Here is a 19047-nt window from a genome sequence, read left to right as displayed (position 1 = left end):
TGGACTCCCAAGCAACCTGTGACTTCCTTATTCAGATATGAGAGCTTGATTTGTATACGTGTTAGGTGGGTCCAGATATCAGAGGCCAATGCAATTCCCTTCATAACGGTCCATCAATAAATAGCTGTGTCACTAGATAAACTTTTAACACAAGTTCATCCTGAAAGTAAACATAATGACAACAAGATCCAGTTTCATGCTTCAGTTAAAAAAACTGAAGCAACTATATCCACATGCTCTTGAGGCGTTATTTTCAGAATGGCAAATCCTGTTTCAAGTTCCGTCTAGCAAAGTTTGATCGATACTCAGAGAGTCCAAACAGACGCCATACTTCTGTGGCAACTGCAGATGTGTTCCTTGCTCCAGGCACAAATGCCCCTTTTGTCCAATAGATGAGCTGGCCCTACTCCAACTTCCACCGTCAATTTTAAAAGCAGACCTGTGGAGCTTGCAATTTTTCTAGCAGATTGAAATCCTATAAAGGCATTTTATGTCCATTTTCTCTGGGACTATTTAAAATAAGCTGAGCTTGTTCAGATAGTGTGCCTATATGAATAAGCCCATTTGTATAATTCCATTAGTCTCTTTACTAATCTTGTTAGGCAGTATTCTTATGTTATTTTTAGGTCCCGTTTTTCATGACGGACATTTCTAAAGAGCACTTATTGATCAATATGCTGCTCCAAAGTTGTAAGTCCTCCTTGTCCATGTTATTTATCAGATAGCTGTTCATCTTACCACTTGAGACTTGCTACACAGGCATCTAGAACAAGGCTCACTTCAACTATATTATGACCATCTGTCAACACAGCAGGATCTCCTCCGGCTGGTGTGAGGCAGGCCAGCTGATTCTATGCGTCTTTACAATGAAGTCACCCTCAAGTAAAGGTGCTAAAAGGCTGATTTGGTCTTTGAAGCTGATCACCTGACATGTAGTCCCAAAGCCTTACTTTATATAGAGATTATGATTACATACATGTTAAGTTGTGTGTGTGAGTGTGTGTTTAATGTTAAAAAGGCACTGCCAATACATTGTGGAGGTGAGGCCAACATGAATGAATGTCTTGTATACAAAGCAATTCCTTTGTGTGGCTAGGGACAGAGCAGGAGGCAGGAATACACAGTAATATGGAAAGGTGGAACGACTGTCCTGTTCCTAACTTACAGGTTGCAACTTGCAGCCAAGGAGCTGAAACCTTAAGGCCAAGTAAGGAACTACGTCAGAAAGATGTTGTACCGGCACCGTGTAACTAGAGACTGTTGGATCTTTGAGGGCCTGGAACTACTCAGGGCCAGGATCCAGAACATGTGTGGGAATTGCTGCCTCTCACTCCTGAGTAGACTACATAGTTGAGAGACTAGATAGATGAATTTCAGCGGAGGCCTTTTTGGAGATCTTCATGGGAGATGTGCTTCAGCCTGGGTCCTTCAGAGCCTCTGCGCCTGGAATCCTGATGGAGGGGGAGGGGGTTCCAGAGCTGAAGTGGGGGTCCTGATAAGGGGAAGTAGAGCTCCTGCTATTGGAGATCCATCATGTAGGGAATCATCTGTGGATGCAGCCTCTGGCTGTTGCTCAAGAGGTAAAGAGTATCCTGGGTCCTTTGTGCTAGGGGGCACTGTACCATCTCTTAAGAGGAGGCTCTGCTAAATGTTCTGCCAACCTCAGACATATAGTTGGAAGAGACGTAGAAGAGGGCATCATCCCCCATTGTGGAGTCCAGGCTGACTGTGGAATTTCTTGCACTAGGAGATTAGATTAGTCCCTTGGCTCATGACCTTTAAGTATGAGACCAAATACCTTTCCAAGCACTTTCATTCCAGCAGACTTATGGTTTGGCTCCTGAACCCTGCTGCTGTATATTAAGCTGCTGACTGCCTGCTGCAAGATTTGCTATACCTTGTTATTAGCTTCTCCTCATGTGGGTGGTTTTCAGTTGTTGAAAACCAACTTGGATGCCTCCTTCTATGAAATGCAGAATAAAAATATTGAAATGGATAAATCAAGCAAGCATATAAGTTCAACCGCAGAACACTATGAACCAACACCCAGGGAAGGTAAAGTACATACATTGGGGGGTGGGTCCTTCCAAAATACGTTTGGAGGTGTGCAGTGATATTTAAATTGGGAACAGCATAACTTGTGAAAAGTGATATTATGCAATAACTGGGTCATTCCCAAATGACAATAAAAACACTTTGAAATGCCCCTGCACCAGTGAGGCACCAACTGCAGTACAGTAGAAAACACAGAATTCAAACCATTAGTCCAACTCTGAGGTCTGGAAAGTTTGTGTAAAACTGCAAAACAGTTTCTCTAGAACCTATTAAACTGCTCGCTCACACAAGAGTATTTGTGCAAGTGTTAAAAAAACACTGTTGTTTTGAGATATGAATGTAAATGAACAGGTTTTTGGAGTTCCCACTCCCCTTACACAATTTAGAACTGAAAAAAACACAGGGCCACTTTAGCTATGTCGTCTGATGGATGAACAAGAACTCAGTACTGTGCTTTTCTAATTAAAACTGCTGAACTGATGTGGTTTTCTAAGATTTATTATAATTGAAGGGGTTATTACGACTTAATAATAATAAAAATCCAGGCAGACTTTATTAAGGAAGCATAAAAATTGCTGGTGCCATATTCCAGATAAAACCGAAAGAGCTGTAGCTTGCTCTCATTAATACAAGCTAAACCCTCTGCAGGGTTAACTAGATGGTTTGCACAAACGTGTTGGAAAGAAAAAGAGCAGATGTGGGAATATGGATTTTGAGCAGAGGTGTAGCGTGGATCAAGGTGGGTTGGGGAAAGCAACTAGTAGAGAGCATCCTCAGATTCTGACCAGCTCTTCACTCCTGGTCCGCAACAAGGCCAAATCCTTGAAGCTTTACCCTTGCAAAGTTTTAGAGGGCAACATCTACCTGGCATGATTGTCAGAGCAATCCTCTCACCCAATTACTCAGAACATGGGGTGAGAGAGATGCCGCCTCTGCATTTGTGCAATGGCCAACATGTCCAATACATGATCAGTTGGAAATCACAATCAAAGCTCGTCAATCAGAGGCTATACCAGCAAAGGCACCCACCAAGTCTTGTCCCCACACAGAGGGAGCCAATGAACTCGCAATGATGGGAATATCCCTGCAGAAGGTCACCTTCTTGCATTCACAATACACACAATGGCCCCATAGCATCTCCCACTCTTGTGGTGCAGATGGCAATGAGTCCATTGACCCCCATTGCTGCAAGTCCTCTGCAGGCAGAGGTTCAAATCTCCTAATGCCGTAAATAGGTCACATGCATCATTTTTCAACACAACATTCAGGAAGGAGAGATCACATGACAGCACATAGTTTCACTCAAATAAAACTGGGAACTGTCATTTACCCTTCAAAGAGCTACGATCCCCTGTACCCTGAACAAATGACAGCTCCTGGGATTTTGGGGTGAAAGCTATCGGCTTTAAACGTATGATCTTCCTCGGGCCCCTGCCCCCAATTGTCTTGAAGGGGATCACCCTTCAAAAGAAAGCCTCGTTTCAAAACTCTGCACCGACCCAATAAATCCCCATGTTATTCCTATTCACACATTAGTTGTTTAATTTAGGCCAACTCATAATCTAGACATAGGTATGGGAAACGACTGTTTGTCTACCTATACAAAGTCTTTTTGTTCAGCCTAATGCTCTTCCCTCTGGAATAAAAGTTTTCCAGTTTTCTCTGCCAACTCCAAATGCTTTCCTTACCTTGTTGAACAGGCAAAGTCTAAAAGCCCAACAATACTTTGAGCAGAATCACCATTTTAAAACATCCCCAATAATGACAAGCTTCAACTGTTCCCACCTTGTAAACTAATTTTTTGCCTGCTTTATTTGCGGACCAAAATTCCTCCTTCTAAGCCGTCTCACATCTTTAGCCTATATAATGCCTAAATATTTATATACTTTCGTGCCCAATCTTTATCTTCATTTTTATCTTGGATTAAATAAACATTGCTCCCGAATGGGGCTATTTGAACACATAAGCTCCTACTTTGCAAACGGTCAAACCTGCCATTTCCTGGAACTCATTTGTTCTGTGCATCAGTAAATCCATCATGCAGGATCCAACAGTTTTCTCAGTGCTAGTGATATGTCATCAGCAGTAAGCTGATAGCATGAGTCTCCTAGTTTCAGTTTTAAATAAATAATAAAGCAAAGAGCCGTCCAACCCTTTGCAGAGAGAGCATGTCTGTCACAGGAAACAACAAGAGCAACCACAGCTGGCCTCCAGACTGCCACAGAGGAGAGGCCAGAGATTCCATTACACGGGGGGAGTTTTCCAAACACAGGAATTAAGCAGTGACAACTATTTATTACACACACACACACCAACATATATAGTATGCTGCATACGTAGTAGTGAGTTAGTAATAAATCAAATATTATTTATAGAATAGCACATGCTGGCATGCAGATTTCAAAGGTCAGCAGCCCATTCCGGAACCTGTTTTACTCAGAAGTAAACGCCACCATGTTCGATGAGCAAGTTCCACTGGGTTCAATGGAGCTTACTTCCAAGAAAGTGTGCGCAGAACTGCAGCCCAAGTTACATGTAGAATGAAAGTCAAACATCCCACATGATAACCTATAAAATATTGTTGGGTATCAGTTGTAAAATGTGAAACTTCAAAAGCTGACAGCGATCAGATGTCGCCTGAGGGGTTTTCTTCAATTATTTATTGAGCAGAAATGGTCATTCTGTTAGTATCTTCATCTCACAGGCAGAGGTACCTGGCCTCCCCCGAGGCAATTGAGTGAGATACTCTGTGTTTACCGTCCGTCTGCGACCCCGGCAGGCTAGGTAAACAAACCCGGAGATCCTCCTCAAACGTGAGAAGAACACACCCTCTGCTTCTCTGCTTCTCTCTCCCTCCCTGCATTCTCCCAGGGAGGGGAAATGAGACAGACAGGAGTCCTTTCTACATGTTTTATTCCTGTCACTCAACAGTACATAGAAATGTGACTGCACCCTTCAGACTCCATCAGAAGAGTCTCAACTCCTCCCCTGTACTTCCAGTACAGGTCATATGACACACTGAGCTAACATCCGGTGCTCAGTACAGAGAATAGGCTCCACCTTTTCTCCAACAGTACATCTGCACTGTTTTGCATTCCAGCCATCTGGAGCTGGCTTTTGCCTTGGTGCTTTTTCCCAACATCCTCCCCCAAAAGCATCAATTGGCAAAACATGATCCAGAGAAGAGAACAAACAGTTGTTATACATATAACAGTCCCCTGTTGTTTCAGTTCCACCCTTGGAACTCCCCACCACTGGTTTCACCAGTGTACCTCTCTGGTTGTCTGGCTTCCAAGGAATGAGTGCTTCTGCATTACCTTGGCTTGCTACCCTCTGTTGTGTCTTTGTCTCTGACTTAGACACTGCTTCAACCTGCTTTGAGTTGTTAACAATAGCAACACACGCAACAGCTAAGTTAGCAAACTCTTTTGAGTACCTCTTTGGTGGTACACCCTTTGTGACTCTCCCAGACCTGCGTTTGAGGTTCTGATCCTCTGTGCTCACTGGTTCAACCTTTGGACTCTGTTGAGAACCAGTAGCAATCAGTGGTTCTTCCTTCACCTGTGAAGGTCTATCCATTGTGTGAGATTTCCTCTCAATGACTGTTACAACTGAACTCTCTGAGCTCTCACTGTCATCATCATCAGTACCACTGTAATCTGTGACATCAGAAAAATCATCACCATCATCTGAATCGTTTCCTGTGGGAAATGTGTGTTCTACAACCCGCTCTTGCTCTGGAGCACTCTCTAGGAACTTTGTGAGAATCACCTGACCAGATTCAGACAAAATTACTCTGTAGAGACCTTTTTCATAACCCACAAAAATGCCTCTGGCATTCTTTACTCCACCTGGAGCTTCTGTTCTCACATGAGACCCGAAAACCTTAAAGTAGGAACAGAAGGTTTTCTATTGAACAGCTTCTCAAAAGGAGAACATCCCAACTCTGTTGAGACCTTTCTCAACCACACATGAAGATAGGACGCTAGCGATTCGGCCCAATATTCATGTGGCAAATGTGAACTCAGCAATTGCGCATTCATCCCCTTTTGCAATTCTTTGTTCACTCTAACACAGACCCCCCTGTTCCACGCTTCTTGCGAAACTGCAACTCTCCCGGAGCTGTATTTTTCCAAGACGCAGCTCCCCCGTGAACCAGAGAATCAGTCAATCTGCGTTCACACTTTTAGCCCGAAATGCAGCATACCTTGAACTTTGTTGCTCTGGAAAACACCTCTTCTTTCCACCAGCTGTCTGTTGAGCCTCTGGCTTCTTTCAGACGCTTGCCTTCTCCCTCCCCTGACCAGAGACAGTTATTCATCATGGTCTGGATGGATAACTACCCCAGAAGGGGTGAGCCAAGATGATGCTGGCCAAGTTCCTAAGAGCTCAACGTAAGCTGAGGAGAGCTTTGACCCCAGAGGGGAGAGTGCAGGAACTGTGGCTGTTGGAACTGTTGGTGTTCCTGAACAAGGTGCAATGGGTGTTGCTGACAGGGGGAGGGAAGAAGTTCCACTGGGTTCAATGGAGCTTACTTCCAAGAAAGTGTGCGCAGAACTGCAGCCCAAGTTACATGTAGAATGAAAGTCAAACATCCCACATGATAACCTATAAAATATTGTTGGGTATCAGTTGTAAAATGTGAAACTTCAAAAGCTGACAGCGATCAGATGTCGCCTGAGGGGTTTTCTTCAATTATTTATTGAGCAGAAATGGTCATTCATCCTATCCTCCAGCAATGGGCTGTATCTGATGCTGCAACTCTGCTAGTGCAAGAGACTTCTGTGCATGTAAGGGAGCTTCCTCTCCTTCTACTGTCTTCCCCAGCCCCCCACCCCACCCCCATTCAGATCTGGATGGTTGGGGGCTGTACAAAAGGAGGAGAGAAAATAGAAGTCAGTGGAATTACATGCACACAGCACTAGATACGATTTAACAGCCTTATAAACCTTAAAATTCAATAGTCACGCCCACTGGTTCCTAGTCATCAAAAGCCAACTGAAAACTGACTTAGAGTCAAAGCCCATTTCTCTAAGATTTGAGCCTGTTGTGTCTCCAGAGGAAAGGTGGTGCTCAGTTTTGGAACAGCCACTGTGAATACCCTCTGACAGGGCCAGCCCAAGACATTTGCTGCCTGAAGTGGAAAACCTCCATTTAGCTTAGAAGCAAATCTCCCATGTATGTCAAAACCCAGTACATTTAGAGCTTTATAGGTAAGACTCAGTCCTGAAGTGGATCCACGAGACAATAAAAGAAACTCAGGCAAATGCTGCAGATCCCAAGGTCCTGAATTCATCAGGAAGAGGGCTGCAACAGTTGATAATAGCTTAAGTTTGTGAAGAAAGATCCAAAAAGAAAGATCCAATGAAAGCTGTCAGCCATACAAAAGTCTATGACAGTACAATTATATTATATCATTATAGCGGAAAACCTTGAAATCAAGTATTGAAGGCAAATATATGTCAAAGGAACCTATTGAATATTGTCCAGGTTCAAATTAGCTTTTCAGAACAAGGCGTTACGGCATAATCCATAAATCTATTTTTAAGTGGATCATTACACTTTACATTTGAAACGGGTATATCACCAAAGGCAGTGTTACTAATAATTTGGAGGCTGTCCATGTGGTGTTGATAATTTGCATTGTCATCACTTCAAAAAATTACAGCCATGATGCAGATAAGCCAATACAGCAGAGGTGGCTAACCTGCGGCCCAAGTTGAGATTGCATTGCAGCAGATTGGACTAGATGACCCTCAACGTCCCTTCCATCTCTACAGTTCTATGATTCCATGAACGCCCATCAGCTCCAAACATCAGCCATGCTAAGGCTAGTAGGAGTTGGAGTCCAAAAACACCTAGAGCAGGGGTAGGCAAACTAAGGCCTAGGAGCCGGAGCTGGCCCAGTCGCCTTCTCAATCCAGCCCATGGATGGTCCGGGAATCAGCATGTTTTTACATGAGTAGAATGTGTCCTTTTATTTAAAATGCATCTCTGGGTTATTTGTGGGGCATAGGAATTCGTTCATTTTTTTCTTCTTCAAAATATAGTCCGGCCCCCCACAAGGTTTGAGGGACAGTGGACCGGCCCTCTGCTGAAAAAGTTTGCTGATCTAGAGGACCCTTTCTTGGTTAACCCTTGCTCTCCAGGGAAGCTGTTTAGTGCAGCATCTATACTCAAAGTGTGGCATTATATGATGCGAGCTCTCAAACTCATACGTCAACAGCGACGGTCAGTTTGATAAGAGAATTTCATCCTGATATGCAGTTAACTCCATTTTCTATGTTTAAAACTCCTGTAGAAAAAGTAAGTGAAGCATCCTACTGAACACAATAACTGCAGAGTTTTTATTTTCCAGGACGCAGTGACACATTTAATTCAGATTCCAATACATTATTGCTTTTCTCAGATTCAGGCAGTCTGATTAGGTGTTTTGAATGTAAGAGTACTTACACAGCTTTCCATGAAGCTTGCCAACCAATCACTGTGCAAGGAAAGAAAAATGAAATTGGCTGTACTGTATTGGGCTAGTACAATAAAAAAGAGAAGGAATGTTTAAACACCACATGTGTTATTTAATTATTGGGGATTATTAAGCATTACTATTTTTTAAGAAAAGTTTCAACACAGTGGGCCTGCATAGGTATCTTTTGCTTCAGGCAGCCTACTAAATTTAAAGTTTTGAGCAATCCTGTATTCTATTATTAGTTTCTGGATACTATTGAATTGTTGTCTTCTTTCTTTGTCTTTTAGAATAGCGCCACATAGAGATTTTGTTTTGATAAAGTGGTTTATAACATTTCATAAATATAAATAAAATATTTATTAAAAGCAGTAGATATCAGCGAAAGTTACAACTGTTTTTTTTTAGTATTTCTGTGTACTAGTTATTGTTTAAAACAATACAACTAAATGTGAACATCCAGTAAAAATGTAATAAGAAGTAACAGAGCAATGTATAGGGCACTAAGCAGAAAGAGGCTTTAATATAAAATCATGGAGATACAGGCCACTTTATTTTCCAACCCTGCATGGAATTAGAAATCCAGCCAGATGGGCAGGGTATTATTATTATTATTATTATTATTATTATTATTATTATTATTGCTGCACTCTAGAGTCGATTGAGTTAGTCACCATGACTTCAATATCTTTTTCCTGGTTAATTCCAAGCAGTTCAGATCCCATAAGAATGGATGTTAAATTAATCTAAACCATTATAGCATGGGGTCCAGATGAATGTTAAGGGCTCTCCAAAGCCTAGGTGCTGCCATGGCAAGAGATCAGCTCCTAAGAGATGCAGAAAACATACTTTACGCGAGTTCTGCAGATCAAAGTGGTTGAGCAGGCTCCTAGTGGAGAGTTAATCCTTCAAATAAACTGGCTCCAATGTGCCAAGATCTTTATATACCAGTAAAATCTTGAACTTGGCCCAATAACAAGTCAGCAGCCAGCACAGATCTTTAAGCAGAGGTGTAATATGTTGACAGAACCTTACTGCAGTCAGTAATCATGCTGTAGCATTCGACACCAATTGCCATTTCCAAACCAACTGCAAGGGGTGCCCCAGGTAGAGTCCACTGCAGTAGTCCAGCCTTAAAGTGACCAATGCCTTGACTACTGTGGTCATGCAGGTACCCAGTGCTCAGGTCAATAGGAATACACAAGCGCCTCTCCCCGGGAGTGAAAATACAACGATAATACAATTTGCTGCCCTTTCATGACATCCTAAAAAACCTGTCTGGTGAAGCAGCCTCATTCTACCTAATGGGGGGCGTGCCTTGGTTTAAACACAGCCCTAGAAGTGCTTTTAGTTGAACTGGCTAGTGAATATTCAGAAGAGGATTTGATAGTTGTTGTACAAAATGGTTATGCATGTGGAGAGAGTTACACTTTTTCCACCAGTGGTTAAGAAAGTATCTTCATCAAGAAGTTCATACCACAGACAACATTGTGATTTAAGACAAATCTCCTGGAGTTAGAAAATTTCTAGTAAAACCCTACTGCTGTCTCTTGGGAAATTATCAGTATTTTCCAGCAGTTTATAGCAGCAAAATTAGGAGAGACTCAGAATTGTGAATGATTCATAGGAAGCTAGGGTGTGCAGGCAACTTGTGCTTTACCAGGAAAGCTTGTAGTGTGCTATATGGATGGAGGAGTCAGGTTGAGATCGCAGAATATGTTTTGCTTCAGAAGTTCAGGGAATTCACGAAGACAACTCTTGTGGCATCAGAGGTGGGGCTAATGTTTGATGTTTTAATTTTCTGGAAGCCACTCAGGGTGACTGGGGCAACCCAGTCAGATGGGAGGCACATACTATTTTATTTTATTTTATTTTATTACTACTACTACTACTACAGAAATAAGCTGAGAGCAGGAATGGGCAGGCAAAGATTCCTGTTCTAAGGGATCTTTTAACCATGTTGAATTATAATATAAACCAGAAATTCAAAAACAGCAGGAGGAATTCTCAGGGTACAATTCAGGGAGGCAGAATACTTATGAAGCACTATCTTTTTGAGATAATGGCAAAATATGTTGCAGTCTCAAAAACATATGGATCGTGGACAATAAATGCAAAACTTGCAGTGCTCTGGGGAGTTTGATCACATTTACCAACAAATTAATAACCCTACCGCAGTCAGCTTTTATGACTATAAAAGTCCAGTCCTAGTAATTCAAGAGGGCCCTCGCAAGAGTTATGAAAAGGAGCCTGATCTTTTAAAGGAGGAAACTCACAGTTGGAGAAAGTTTTGAAACTCTGCTTGTCACCAGAATGTGCGTCGCCCACAGGTCATGACTCAGCAATCCCTTCCCCTCTGCCCACACTGATTCACTTGCTACTTTTACATCTGAAGAACAGCTGAAAGTGGGGGGAGATGGTCAGGAAATGTGATCTTGCGCAACATTTCGAGCTGGCAGCCAATCTGGGTCTCCCTACTGCTAAAGCCATGCATACTGAATAGACCAAAACACCATCCGAGGGAGGCAAATCAGCAGTTTAAGATGTCGGATGCTGGAGTAGTGAAGGAGGCATAGCCACCTCGCTTTAAAATTGGCTCCGCAACAGTGGGAGGGGAGCCCTGACCACCCTAATTCTGACTAACAAATTGACTCACCATGTGGCTAGCAGACGGCCTTATTAAATGTGCACCACTCTCTTCTAGTATGTCTGCCTTAGCCTAGCAAAGCCAGCCAGCTCTCAAGTCCCACAGGTAGCCGTTTCAGAGCAAAGAGAGATGGAGATGAATGGAATGTGGAGTGTGAGAGAAAGGCTAAACAAAAGCAAGTTGCCATATTGGAGCAGTAGAACCTATAAACTGAGCACAAACGAGTCAGGAACTATGATCAAAGGAACTTGGATGTTGTGGATATATGGGATTGTGTGAGCCGCTGAGTTAGGATGAAGTGGGCAGTGGAAAACACTATTGCCAGACTCAGGAATATTTTTGGCAATGGCAGTAGGATATCTTACATCGAGGTGGAGCACCCCTGGCCTGCAGGCCAATCCTGTCCCACAAAGCCATTTTTTAAAAAAAACATGTCCACCTGCCAATCAGCTGACATCACTCTGATGACATCCTCTGATGGGCAGTGGAGCGGTTACATTCTGCATTGGCTGCACATGCCAGTTCCCATTGGTTACATGTGCCAGTCACATATGATGATGCAGTATTGCTTCAGAGCTGCCAATAAAATTTATGGCTTCTGCTAAAGGGGCTTTCATAGTCTCCCCCACTCCTAGATCTAACACATCCCTGGGCTCTGTACTCATTGGGTCATCACTGGACCACGAATAAACTTTCCTGCTTAATATATGTATAATTTTAGTATTTTATATTGTATTATCCTTTTATATTTTTTGTTGTTTTATATTGCAAGCTGCTTTGGGTGTTATTTTAACAGAAGAGTGGGGGTATAAATATTAAATCTAAATCTGAACAATTTTGATTCGATTTTATACCTTGTGATACTTTGGCCACATCATGAGAAGAGAAGACCCCCTGGAAAAGACCCTGATATTGGGAAAGATTGAGGGCACAAGGAGAAGGGGATGACAGAGGACGAAACTACCAACATGAGTTTGACCAAACTGCGGGAGGCAGTGGAAAACAGGAGTGCCTGGTGTGCTCTGGTCCATGGGGTCACGAAGAGTCGGACATGACTAAACGACTAAACAACAACAAATACCTTGTGAATCAATTGATAGAGAATGTTGTTTCAACATATGTCCATGCCAATAGGCTGGCTGAAGGCATGTACATATTCATTGTTTAGGATCAATAAACTTTGCATTCAACATCCAGTCTCCTATTTCCTTTCAGTTAAAAAAAGATTAGATTCTCAGAGATTGAAAGCATTGTTTTGGCAAACCTATTATGGAGAAAGTCAATCCACAGGCAAAATATTTTAGTCAGAAATGAAAAGAACACACTTAATATAGAACAAATTTATGTGAAGTGAAGTTGGCTTTCATTGATGGACAAGGATAAGTGAGATACTGTATACCATATTGGGAAAGAACAAATAAAGTGCATTGTGGTGGTAAGAGTTTTGGATTTGGACCAGGAAGACCTGATTCAAATCCCTGCTTAGCCAAGAAGCTCATTGTGTGTGGCTTTAGACAAACTAGTAAGATTCATGCTGCCCAAAACTCTGTCTCCACAATTTTGTAGTGGCAAATAGCAAGTGCAGAGGGTATGATCATGGTTGGTGGGCAACCTGAAGAGGGAATTGTAATTTTTCCTCTCCCCTTGTTGTCCTAATAGAAATTGTTTTCCATTCAAAGTTGCTGTTAGCCCTAGAAAGGAAGCTCTTTTTGGTACCAACTAGTCTCTCCCTCCTAGAGCTAGCAATAGCTTGGAGAAGGGGGATTTTCACAGAAACTGTTGCAGAGGGAAAGGGGTGAAACTCCCCTTCCATCATGTCCTATTTCATGTCATATGTAATTTGGCCCTATCTCACAGTGGTCATGGGAATCAAGTTGGGGAAGTGCACGAATGCTGCCTTGATGGCCTTGGAATACCATAACCAGTACATAATTTCTCTATCCAATATGCTGCAAACTTCTTAGAGCTGCCTACTTTGATTTCCCTTTGCTTATCAGAGACTCTGTTTGAACAAGGCATTTACATGAACAAGCGCCGAGGGCCTTCTGGCGGTTCCCTCATTGCAAGAAGTAAGGTTACAGGGAACCAGACAGAGGGCCTTCTCGGTAGTGGCGCCCACCCTGTGGAACACCCTCCCTTCAGATGTGAAGGAAATGAGTAAAAGCTATCCTATCTTGAAAAGACATCTGAAGGCAGCCCTGTTCAGGGAAGTTTTTAATATTTAACGCTGTATTGTTTTTAATACTTGATTGGGAGCCGCCCAGAGTGGCTGGGGAAACTCAGCCAGATGGACGGGGTATAAATAAATTATTGTTGTTGTTATTATTATTATTATTATTATTATTATTATTATTATTATTATATTTACTCATTTGCAAGACTGGTTTTTTTGCTCCACATTTCTGATATTTGCAGAAACAAGAACCATGCAAAGAAAGACCTGGAAATAAGGAAGCATTTCTTTAAATTAAGAGAGTCCTTCCTACCATTCATTAGAATTTTAATCCTGTCATTGCTCTGTCTCACGGTTTTCTGACAAAAACAAACACACCCAATGAGCCAATAAGCACGGTCAAAGTCTAGTCAAACAAAACCAAGCACTACATTTCAAAGGTAAAAGAAAACAGAGGGAAACATTACTTTTCTCTAGGAGCACATGTACATGTACAATCTCAGTCTAAAAGCAACAAATTTCATTCCGCATTAACACCATTGTCCTTTTTAGCAAGTATTTTCACCATGTGGTTCTCCCCCCTCTTCATTTTATCCTTGCAACCCTGTGAGGTATGTTAGGTTGAGAGCTGGTGACTGGCCAAAGGTCACCCAGTGAGCGTCATGACTGAGTGGGGATTTGAACCCCAGTCTCCCAGGTTCTAGTCTGGAACTCTATAACCAGTATACCACACCGGCTTTCTTCACTGCTCTGCTGTGAAGTTGCTCTGCTGTGAAGTTACTCTGCTCTAGTTACTCTGCTCTAGGTAACTAGTTAGATAAGTAGATAGAATGTCTATGCATTCTGAGATAATTAAACAAAAAACAACCAGACTTGTTTCAACTGCTGCTGTGAAGCTTGATTTTCATAGCTTCAACCAAGGCCAAAATATTGTCTAATCCAGGGGTCACAAACTTTTTCAGCAGGGGGCCCGTCCACTGTCCCTCAGACCTTGGGGGACGACGACTATATTTTGGAAAAAAAAATGTGAACGAATTCCTATGCCCCACAAATAACCCAGAGATGCATTTTAAATAAAAGCACACATTCTACTCATGTAGAAACACCAGGCAGGCCCCACAAATAACTCAGAGATGCATTTTAAATAAAAGGGCACGTTCTACTCATGTAAAAACACGCTGATTCCTGGAACATCCATAGGTCGGATTTAGAAGGCATTTGGGCCGGATCAGGCCCCCCAGGCCTTAGTTTGCCTATCCATGGTCTAATCCAGGGGTGGCCAACTCCCAAGAGACTGCAATCTACTCACAGAGTTAAAAAGTGGCAGTGATAGTGATCTACCCCCTTTTTGAGGGTTCAGGACAAAGTTGTTGAGATTTTTTTAGGGAGGAGGAGAGCCCCGTTTTTGGGGGGTGCAGGGCAAAAATGTTGAGCTTTTTTTAGGGAAGCCAGTGATCTACCTGTTGGACGTGCCTGGAATCCAACAGGAGTGAGTTAGTTCTGCCCCATATGTATGAAACGGTTTCCTAATTTGTGCTCATTGTGGGATGAGTGGTCCACTGTGTCCAGTGCCTCCACAAGGGGAAAGGGGCACATTGAGGCAGCAGGAAGTGGGTACTTGAGATCCTGTCACTGCAGCTCATGTTCCTTTGCAAAGCACCTTTATGCTACAAAGCAGGTGTGAAAAATCACTGTCACAAGTTCCCGAATGTCAGGTGGTGGGCAAACAGGTCATGGTTCCTTTTTTGCCTTTGCCAGTACAAAGCTGAGTGTCAAGGTCCTTGCTCCATATCATGGAATTGCTTTGTGTCTCCTAACCAATCCTATTTTGGCCTCTTTATTTAAAATATTTGTAGGCTATCACTGGAAAAGCTCTCCCAAGGCAATGTACAATAAAAATACAGTACAGAACAACAGCAATAAATTCAGTAAAAGTCAGTAAAAGTAAGTCGAGCCATTTCAAAGAAGTTCCAAAAAGGCATCACATAACTACCACAAAAAACATCAACAGGACACAACTCAAGATAAAACAGATTAAAAACAAAGGAGGAAGTCGTTGCTCTTCCAGAAACCTGGACGTGGTTTAGATTGAAACACTCTGAAATGACTTCAGTATATGGCTTGAAGAAAAGAGCCGTTCCCTCCCTACAAATCTAAAAAAACAAAGCCTATTATGCTGCATTAAATGCACCTGGGCTGGAAATTGTATAATAATATCAGAGCAGTGCAGGCTTAGCCTACAGGCAAGTTAATAGAGATTAAGGAATAACTTTTACAACTGTCCCATATAGCTGGGTTACATCTGATAGGAAGAGGAGAAGTGAAAAGGAACAAGCACATAAAATATACTGCAGAACAAACAGCCTAGAGTCACTCTGGCCCTCCCGGAAAGGATCACTTCCTCCTCTCGGAAAGATAGAATCGTCACATATTAAAATGACCACATGCATGTCTCTTGGGAACATTTCTCTCTCAGGAACTTTTCTTTTAACAGCTTCTTGTACAGCTATGGCAACTGAAACAGGAGAGCCAAAACAATTTAGATGGTCTCTGCAGTTGCCATTTTCCACAGCCTTGACTAAAGCCTTTCAAAGTTGGATGAAATTTGATAGATGCTGCTCTCTCATCACTGCATATCTATCGCTGGATGAGTGTTTACCTGCCTTGCTACTGTTAGAAAGATACAAGCAACCTAATGTATAATCATTCCATAGACAGAAAGTGTAAAGAATCTCATCTATGAGGAAATGGAAGTACAGCATGGGTTTAACCAAGACAAGCTTATCTCTCTGTGAAGAAAGACCAGTCTGTGAAGAAAACACACTCATAAAAACATCTCTGTATAAAGGTGTTGTCACACTCTTCCTCTCTTTCATAACTAAACAAGGCCATATGTAGCAAGCAAAAATACCATTATTTCCACTGAAATATCAAGGAATAGGTGACTCTCACCTTTCACACACAGACACTCAAATCTGACTATTTGACAGGTCTTGGAATTCTTCAGAAAGGAAGTTCCCTCTTTTGATTGCATTTAGAGAAACAAAACAACATTGTAAACGTATCATCCAATCACCCTCAGACTGGTGAAAGAAAATATCCAAAGACTATATGTAATGTCAATCATCCTGAAGCAGGACTTTGATATTGAGCAAGATAATAGCAGTGAATAGTGGGTGGGCCAATTCTGAACAATAGTTTTTTGTGAGTGTCTTTCTCTCTGTGTTTATCTTCTTAATTCCTTATAAAATTTGACATCCCACCCTCCAGTCCAAGTAGCACTTACAATTTCAATAGAAAAGTAAACAAACTAAAGAGCCAAACCAAACTTAACATTAAATGCTTCGCTTCAAGTGCTGTAGTTATTCTTTTATTGTTAAAAGCTTCCTGCAGGGCTCTCTAAGGTTTATCTTCTCTCAGACTAATTGTGCCTTGATGGGGGAAGAGAAATGGGATGAGAGAGTATGGGACCCGTTCCTGGAGAGGAGCCCAATGGCCTGGGAGCTGCTGATCTGGATTCTGGAGAGAAGTTGAGCTGATTGTCAAGAGATAGGCCCAACTCAGTGACAGCAGTCATCCCAAGCATGGTAAAAAAAGAGGTGTCTGATTCTGTCTTGGTTCCACCTCCTGTTAGTGAGGCCCCTCCCAAATCTGGAAAGGCTTATGTTGGGACAGTGAATTGGCTGTGTTCACTCATCTCAAATCACATGGCATCAGCATGAGCAGACCCAGCCCACAGAAGTTTCCCCTAGTTTGGCCAGTCGCTTGGCTCAGAACATGACCTACACGATTGACTCTGTCCACCCTGCTTTTCAAAAGGGGAGCCTGGGATGGTGTCAAGTGCTGAGACAACATCTTAGCTCACAGCTAGCCATAAACCTTGGAACTCTGCTTTCAGTGCTTGTTTGCACACCGATCTATGTTTGGGCTTTGGAATAAGGCCTTTTGAAAATAATCATGCCAAGAGTCCAAGTACTGTGTCTACAAGTGGGACCCAGGACATGAATGAGGTCCCACAAGGTGCCACAACTTGACAGAATCTGGTGGCTGTCAAATGCCTTTGGGGAGAGGGCTTTCTTCTGGAGTTAGAATTCCTCCCCTGTTCTCCTAGGACTCCCAAAGAGCAGATGGCTCTTTCTGGGAACAAAAAAGTGTCCCTAAACCCTTTTTAAAGTAGTAGAATGAATGAATGAATGAATGAATGAGCGAACAAACAAACAAACAAACAAACAAACAAACAAACAAACAAACACCCAGCACCTGTAGAAGGAATTTGTTCGCAGAGCAGAATGTGACAACCAACTTTTCTTGAGTTTCAAGCTGGACCTGATCCCATAAGAGTAGCTACATTTCATAGAAGAGAATGTGAGCCAACCCAAAAAACTTCACTCTTGCAAACTAAGAAGAATGTGACCTTGAAAGCTAACAAGGCAACAAGGACTTGTGAAACCTCAACCTCATTCTCCCAGTTATAAAAATGATTTTATTTAATTACTAGCCGAAGGAGTTTCCTGCTGAGCAGCAATATTGTGAGTTGTTGCCTAACTGTGGTTTGATATTATTGTGCAAGAGAATTACTGATTAACTGTAAGGGAAGAAAACATTCTTATCTTCCATAGGTATGCTATGAAATTCTGATACAATGCAGATGCAATCTTCATTTATGGGCTTTCTCTTTTAAGCAAACATCATGAGAAAGCCCATGGTTTTAATTCCACCAAATACTCTGAATACAGAGAAACAGCAGCTTCTACTCTTCCCCCACCCTGAAATGATCCAGTACAGTAATAAAAATTTAGCAGTTTTTTTAAACACACACACACACACACACACACACACACACACACACACAATTAATAAAGCTGCCAGTATGTTTAGAAAATGTAAGAGCTATTATCTTGCCTGCAGATCAAAATGTGGTTGTGGCTGGAGAAGTATAGTACAGTGGTACCTCGGGTTAAGTTCTTAATTCATTCCAGAGGTCCGTTCTTAACCTGAAACTGTTCTTAACCTGAAGCATCACTTTAGCTAATGGGGCCTCCTGCTGCTGCCACGCTGCCGGAGCACGATTTCTGTTCTCATCCTGAAGCAAAGTTCTTAACCCGAGGTAATGTTTCTGGGTTAGCGGAGTCTGTAACCTGAAGCGTCTGTAACCTGAAGCGTATGTAACCCAAAGTACCACTGTAGTATCCTAACTGGAAGATTTAGTTCTCCCTGCCATCTTTCTTGGAAAATACAACATAAAACTAGTTAGACATTATGTGGCCATATCAAAACAGGAATGACAAGAAAACACCTATTTTAATAATAAATAATGCAAAACTACTCTCTGCCCCCTTTTAGGGTGGTGGGAGAATTACTGAAACTTAATTATAAACTCTAAGAACTGAGCATAATTTGTATCACCCACCACTAATAAAGTTTCAAAACCCTGGGACATAGAAACAATATTAGGGGAGTGCCTCAAAACACACAGAGTATATTTGTCTAGCCATCAAGAAAATACACCCATCACCACGCAAGATTATTTCTCAAGAGTATGTGGTTTCTTAGTACTGTACCTCCCTGCCTAGAACTGAAGGACTGGCACTGTGCTATTGAACAATAGTGACATCTGCTGGATAAAATAAGCTATCTTTCCTTTGGCATTAATTTTCAGGTTAATAGCTCCGTTTCTCACTTCACATCACAAAATGCTGACAATGAGCC

The 19047-nt window shown here is 42.1% G+C and overlaps 1 protein-coding gene across 1 annotated transcript in view; it reads right to left on the bottom strand.

Moving 5' to 3' along the window:
• The window catches only part of PLCE1 (phospholipase C epsilon 1), a 143440-nt gene extending 132628 nt beyond the window's left edge, over positions 1-10812 (bottom strand). The window contains exon 1 of the mRNA XM_081006752.1: positions 10795-10812. The gene's annotated coding sequence lies outside the window, so the exon portion shown is untranslated. The remainder of the gene's footprint in view (positions 1-10794) is intronic.
• Between the last annotated feature and the right edge of the window lie 8235 nt (positions 10813-19047).

The sequence above is a fragment of the Podarcis pityusensis genome (assembly GCF_964106645.2).
Source record: "Podarcis pityusensis genome assembly, chromosome: 5".
Classification (NCBI taxonomy): domain Eukaryota; kingdom Metazoa; phylum Chordata; class Lepidosauria; order Squamata; family Lacertidae; genus Podarcis; species Podarcis pityusensis.
The sequence above is the reverse complement of the archived record's forward strand: the minus strand, read 5'-3'. Positions and strand labels throughout refer to the sequence as shown.